General features: G+C 38.2%; 1 long non-coding RNA gene across 2 annotated transcripts; it reads right to left on the minus strand.

The window, feature by feature from the left end:
• Positions 1–1,575: 1,575 nt before the first annotated feature.
• LOC117674694 (uncharacterized) lies at positions 1,576–5,672 on the minus strand. 2 transcript variants are annotated; one of them, XR_004593952.3, is made up of 2 exons: positions 5,556–5,672; positions 1,576–2,360 (listed from the first exon to the last, which is right to left on the minus strand). It is a non-coding gene; the product is annotated as an uncharacterized LOC117674694 (long non-coding RNA). The 2 variants fall into 2 exon arrangements; XR_015733661.1 differs by lacking the exon at positions 5,556–5,672 and adding an exon at positions 5,067–5,197.
• Positions 5,673–6,548: the final 876 nt, after the last annotated feature.

Consider the following 6,548-nt stretch of genomic DNA (forward strand, 5'->3'; position numbering starts at 1 on the left):
TTGTGCCTTTATAATTTTAATGTTTTTGAAAAAGATATTAATATTAACGTACTTTAATACCTTGTTAATTACCCTGTTGTACACCACCCAGAGTGACTTGAATGTGAGATGGATGGTTATATAAATGTGACAAAGAAAGAAAGAAAGAAAGAAAGAGGAAGGAAGGAAGGAAGGAAGGAAGGAAGGAAGGAAGGAAGGAAGGAAGGAAGGAAGGAAAGCAAGCTGTTCTGAATGTTTAGAAAAACGTATACCAGATTATATAGAAAGATAAGTCAAAGGCCAAGAGAAATCCAGAGGAGAAATGAAGAACCTCTTTTGCCTGGAGCTTATTTTCTTCAGCTTGCTGTCCCAAGCACTTTACTGCCATCTGGCAATTGAGGTACTAATAGAAACACAGCTTTTAATATTTGCAGGAGAGGCTGTTCTACAGATGCCCCTACCCTTCTGGCTTGTTGGAAAAGGACTGTGGTGTTCCTTCCAGGCATTTGAGCTTCACTTACTCAGTATTTTAGAAACTTTTTCACATCTCTTTTGCCAAGCTTTTAATTTATATTTATATATATATATATATAATTTCCTTGGTAATTTTAATCTGTGCTTTAAAATTGTTTTGATGAATTTGGTTTTTCTTTTGAAAAGATCAACCATCCTGCATAGTCATCAAAATAAGAAAATAGAGAAAGCCAAGAGGGAAAAATATTGACTTCTGATAGAGGAATTCTCCACTCAAAATCTCTTCTGCCATTCTCTGTATCTTCCTATGTGAGCAGCTGATGCATGGTTCAAACAGAATGCTCCCTTTGGAAAAAAATCAACAATCTTTGCTCAGTCATAAACTCAATTTTCAATCTTGTCATGAAATGTGTTTTTGTTTTAAAAAAGAAAATTACTTTGTCATTTAAAAGCACTAACCAATGATAACAGTGATAACAATAATAATAAGTAATAGACCACAGAACAGGAGCAATGCAGAAAGCATTATGATTTAGTAATACTTGTACAGAATATAGACAGATCATACAATCCTATGTAAGTATTCTTGGAATAATGTTTTGCTAGGTTCAGTGACCATCACTCCCAGGTAAATGTGCATTCAGTTTTTCAACAAACTGATAACTTCCAAGTCATCATTTCCCCTTTCCAATTTCTTCTTTACTTCTATCGATAGCAATAATTAACATTTCTTGGCTGTGAAAGGATTAAGGGTTGACAAGAGCCACAGTGATCACATTAGCTTGCTGTATTTTAAGATCTCATTGTGACCAAACAGCAGGGAAGAGATTCCATCTTCATTGATCGTGAGCTTCTTGTTTCTCATTGATTTATTTGTGCCCTGTCTAGCTCTATCGATAATTCAAGAAGCTTCTCTCTGATTCTGACTATGCTGTGATGCTATGTTGTGTACTCAAAAATATGTACTCTGTTCAGCTCCTTAGAATGTCTTTGGTGCATGAAAACACTGATAGGATTGCAACCACAGAAAGGACTGGAAAAGCAAAAGGGGTAGAGGTGATTTCATTGGACCTTTAGATTGCACCTAAGATGTCAAATGCAGGAAATCAAGAGTCAAGGTGGTTCAAATGAATCCAGGTTTATTACATGCTAACATTTCTACAAGAATCTGAAGTACTATCAGTTAAACAAATTGGCAATAGATAAGAGTCAATGGAATTCAAGGTTGGCTGGACTTAGATCTCTGGTGAATATGAAGGGACTTGAGACTGATGACACACCTGACCTTTCCCTCAGGCTCACCCTGGTCATCTCCTACCTAAGACTTTTGGAAAGATCAAGAACAAAAAAAGAGAGACGTTTGTTCTGTGTTGCAGAAATGGATAAATCCAAATCCATGATGAATTGGAATGATTTTGTAAGTAGATTTCCATTTTTCTGAAGCAGAGCAGATGGTCGTCATCTCTTCTGCTAGGATTCAAAATCTTTGATTAGGTCTGCTGGTTTTGGAGCACTGCCAACAATCCCAATGTAACAAAGGAAAGTTGAGGCACTTTGGATTCAGTGACTGAAAGGTCAATCCTTAAATCTGAATGAATCTTGTGATGATATGCTTCATTGCTTTTTTTCAGAGAACCTTGGGAGAGGTGGAGAAATTCTCTAAGAGTTTCATTATTTCCTTCATCTCCCTGTTCCCCATATGATTTCATTCCTAGGTAATATATTTTTGCTGCCGAATACAATTTTGGGTTGCTTAAGATAAATTAAAATGGCATAGCTCTCCTAAACCTCACTCTAATTTCTAGGAAATATGGTATGCCTCATCCATTAAGCAATCAAGGTATGCTCCCATTCTGAGGAAAAGCAAATGTCATCCCATTCTGAGGAAAAGCAAATGTCATCCCATTCTGAGGAAAAGCAAAAAAGAAATTAATATAAGTAGACTGTAAAGTAGATTACTAAAAGCTTCAAACATTCTCTGATGAGGAGGAATATTGGTGCTCTCTGAGCTTCATTGTTTTCTTGCAGATGTTTCATTACTCAACCAGTTAACGTCATCAGTGCACTTGGGATTGATTACTAAGAAATTTAGCACATTCCTGTCCCTTCAAGCGGAGAATGTCAATGCAAATCTATCAGTGATGATAGGAACAAAAATTTATCACCATTTCTGGAATCCCGCACTAAAACACAGAAGCATAGAGGTCTTGATCTGAGCACCAAGTCCAATCAAATTGCTCTACAAATGAATGAATTATTACAAGGCTCTTGATCTGGTCTTAGTTGATTCATTTATGTTCTATCTGTCTGCAGAAGGCTGCGGAAGGTTGGCATACCTGAAGTGTTCCTTATGTTATCCCTCTTAACATAACAACAGCCCTGTGAAGTTGGCCTGAGTTGATATGACAGGCTTCAAATCACACAGTGAGCTTTATGATTAAGCAGGGATTTGAATTTAAATGTTCCAGGTCCAGCCTAACCTACATTCTTCTATTACAGTGATGGTGAAGCTATGGCATGCATGCCGGAAGTGGCACGCAGAGCCATCTCTCTGGGCATGCCAGCCAATGCCCATTGCTCTTCTGGGTTCCGGCGTGCACATGCCAGGAAGACCAGCCAGCTGGTCTTCACATGTGCATGCATGCCAGAAGCTCAACTTCTCGGCACGTGCATGTGCACCAGGGAGTTGCTCTTCTGGTTTCCAGCACTCCCTGGCATTCCCCCGCATGCCCACACGCTCCTGTTTCGGCACTTGGTGCAGAAAAAGTTCCCCAACACTGTTCTATTATAAGTGCTATAACATCAAATGTATCTCTTCTGGTAGAAACGATTTTGGAAAGAACATTTGCTTTTATTTTTTCTATTCCACCTATATAGAAATCAAACTTCTGGAAAGCAGATGCTGGCTTACAAAGGTAAAGGTTCTCTAGTGACTTTTCGGCTTCTGCTTTTTGTGAGCGTTTTTGTTTTTTTTTAATATCCTCACTATGGGCAGTTGCCCAGATGAAGCAAAAGAATCTGTCCCCATGCACAGAGACAGATGTCACAGTCATGAGTCATCAGTAAAACCTAAGCAGGCAGCAAAGGGGGTAATATTACCTAATAAAATGCCTGTCTCCAGGGAAAATTAAAAGTGCTTTGCAAATCTATGTACATCCTGTTGTAGGCAAAGGTGGGTAAGTAAATGAGGGTAATAACTTGGCTGCAATAAATCTGACATAAGATCTAAAGAAGCTTCAGCCACCTTCCCAGCCCAAATAGTTAAGCGGCAGGAGAAGCGCTACCGGATTAAATATTTATGCCCTCCTTTTTAGCCTCCTAGCTTTAAGACCGTCTTTAGAAAGCTGGTGCATTGGGCGGATCTAAAATAACAATGGGATGTGATTAAAGCTTGTGTCAGTTGGAAATAAGGATCACTGAATTGAGGGAGCCTTTGAATAAACATGCATCCAACTGCATGCTCAAACTAATGGATTTATTCATCCTACAAATATCCAAGTTATGATGTGTGTGGGGGGGGGGCGAAGACACAGTGCAAATCCTCCATCTTTTGGAGGAGTGAGAGTATTGTAATTATGCTGCACCTTTCAATAGTCAGAGCAAGGTTCATGGACTAGCAGTGATAAAGAATGTGGCCCAGGAGATATTTCTGCTGGATCTCCAAACATGGGCCCATCTATAGCTTCTGGCTGAAAGCAACATTCTCACATATGAAGAGAAGAGTGGAATCTGCATCTGCCCACTTCCAAATATACATCCTAAACATAGAACAGAAGTTTGGAGAAATATGCCAAATTTTACATAGATATGGACAATAAATGTAGAAATTTACACACGCTCAATATTTATGTACAATATAATCTTTGCAAGGGGTACAATGAGAATCTCAGCAAAAACCAACCCCTCTATTCCAAGATACCAGGCAAAAACATTTTTCACTCCTACTTGGTGTTCTAAGGAAGTGAAATTGAGAATTTTTACAAGATACGAGTTCAGAGCACTTCCTAATTCACTGAACTCGACTTGAATAAAGATAAGTTGCAAGACTTTGAACTTGGTCACATGATTCAAATTTTCCGGGAAAAGATTTGTTTTCTACTTCTTACTTCATGGGATGAAGTAGGTCCAGAGCCATTTAATAATTCTATAGTACTGATTTCTTTGTCAAACGCCTCCCCCTTTATATTGTCAGCTTCTTCACTTGTGGAGGAAGATTAAAACTGGGAAACACAATAGGTTCCCCTTGGCAAAAGAAAACCTCATTTTGGACCATGTTGGACAATAGACTATCCTTTCCTTGTTAGTAAAATTTAAGTGATTAAGCTACTGCTGCCTATGCACTAATTTAAATGCAAAATAGTTCACATGACAAACTCCCTTTGTGACCTTGCATTTGAATGGTATATGTAATAAAAATGTTAATTTGCAAGTATAATATTGTGGAATTAATCAAATTATAATGAATATTAATCTGAGGCCAAATATTAAAGAATTTGATGTATAATAAGAGAAATATATTTCATAAAAGGTTTGCCCTGCTTAATAAATATTGACTATTTCCCTCAACATGGTTATTCTCCTTCTTATAAAATGAATTCTGAGAAAAGCATTACCTGTGCTGAATTACTACTGGAACATTCAAACCTCCTCACCATCTTCCACAATTCTCTTTTTTGATACAGGGCATGAGAGTGGGTCATAATTCCCATTGGGTCAGATGCAAGTAACCATAAATTTGTTTCCCAAAGAATCTGTGGTAGAACCCCCAGGTAGAGTTGGGGGAGATGTGAAAAGGCTGGCGAGTTTAGAGTTCTTGCTGGGAAGGAAACAATAGAGGCTAAACCTACTTCTGCTACTACCACCCCCCACCCCCATCCCCAGAATTCCTGAAGGCTTTATTTGGTCAATTCCCAAGAGAATGTAGTCAGTCCAGTGAGCTTCTTGGAAATAGGCAGGCAGCAATAAAGAATTAAATAGGCAGGTAGCAATAAAGAAACAATTCTGATCAGCTCATGGTGTCATTCTGGTTACTTTGCACCTGACAGAATCTCTAGAATTGAGATACTAGCTTACAGGATGGGGAGAAAATGGATTTCTCTTACATTTATTGGCATATTCACTGAAACTGACCAACATCGTCTTTAACAGGGAATGTTGAATACATCAAGGATATGGCTGAGGTTTAGGTATGCCTAGATTATACCTGCTTTATCTTACTCAAAAGTATTACCTGAAAGCTTTGATTGTTCAGCATCACAATGGGTGGAGGATATCAATACCAAAGGGGGGGGAGGTATTTTATTACATAAAATAATTTATAACATATTTTCCTAAATCTTACTAAACATAGATATTTATATAACATACCATATAATATGACTTGAATGGCATAACAAAAAAAAATGTGATTGGGCCACTGAATATTATTGCAACATTTGTTAAAGATTCATTCCTTGAGGCTACCCATCATTTCAGAATCACTTGGATTGACCGCTGCCAATCTAACCCTAGATTTAGCAGAGCACTATGGGATTCTGGGAAGATGACCAGGAACTATAAAATAATTATAATAATAACATTTCAGTGACGCTTTGAAGGCAGTTTCTGCTTTGAGAGAAAGAGGCTTTCAATTGCCCAAGTCCTCCACCTTCATATTTGAAATTGTGCAGAATCTAACTGAGCTATTTTAACTATTTAACAGACCTCTTTCTGTTGTACATTTGTAGCACTGACAGAGTACTGAAAGCCAGTCAGGCTGTGACCTACCCAGCCAAGATTGAGCAGAGATGTCACGGCTAATCATTGATCAATTATTGCCCAATGACTGTGATCAAAATGAAACCTGGTCACTTCTGCCACAAGCCACCACTGGAATAGGAGGAAGCCACTGCAGGTGGCTGCTAGATTGATGGCAGACTCCACTGCCAACCCCCCTTGCTCTCTGCTTTCCACCCATCCATCTTTTTGGTTATCATATTGATGTATTTTCTTTGTGTTCTTTTGTCATTGTTTATTTTATTGTTCTATTATTTTACTTCTGTTTACACGCCCTTCATTTTTCTTCCTTTTTATTATTGTAAGCTGTCTAGATAGCC

This window comes from Pantherophis guttatus, chromosome 1, assembly GCF_059756535.1.
Source record: "Pantherophis guttatus breed Tessera chromosome 1, ASM5975653v1, whole genome shotgun sequence".
Lineage (NCBI taxonomy): Eukaryota > Metazoa > Chordata > Lepidosauria > Squamata > Colubridae > Pantherophis > Pantherophis guttatus.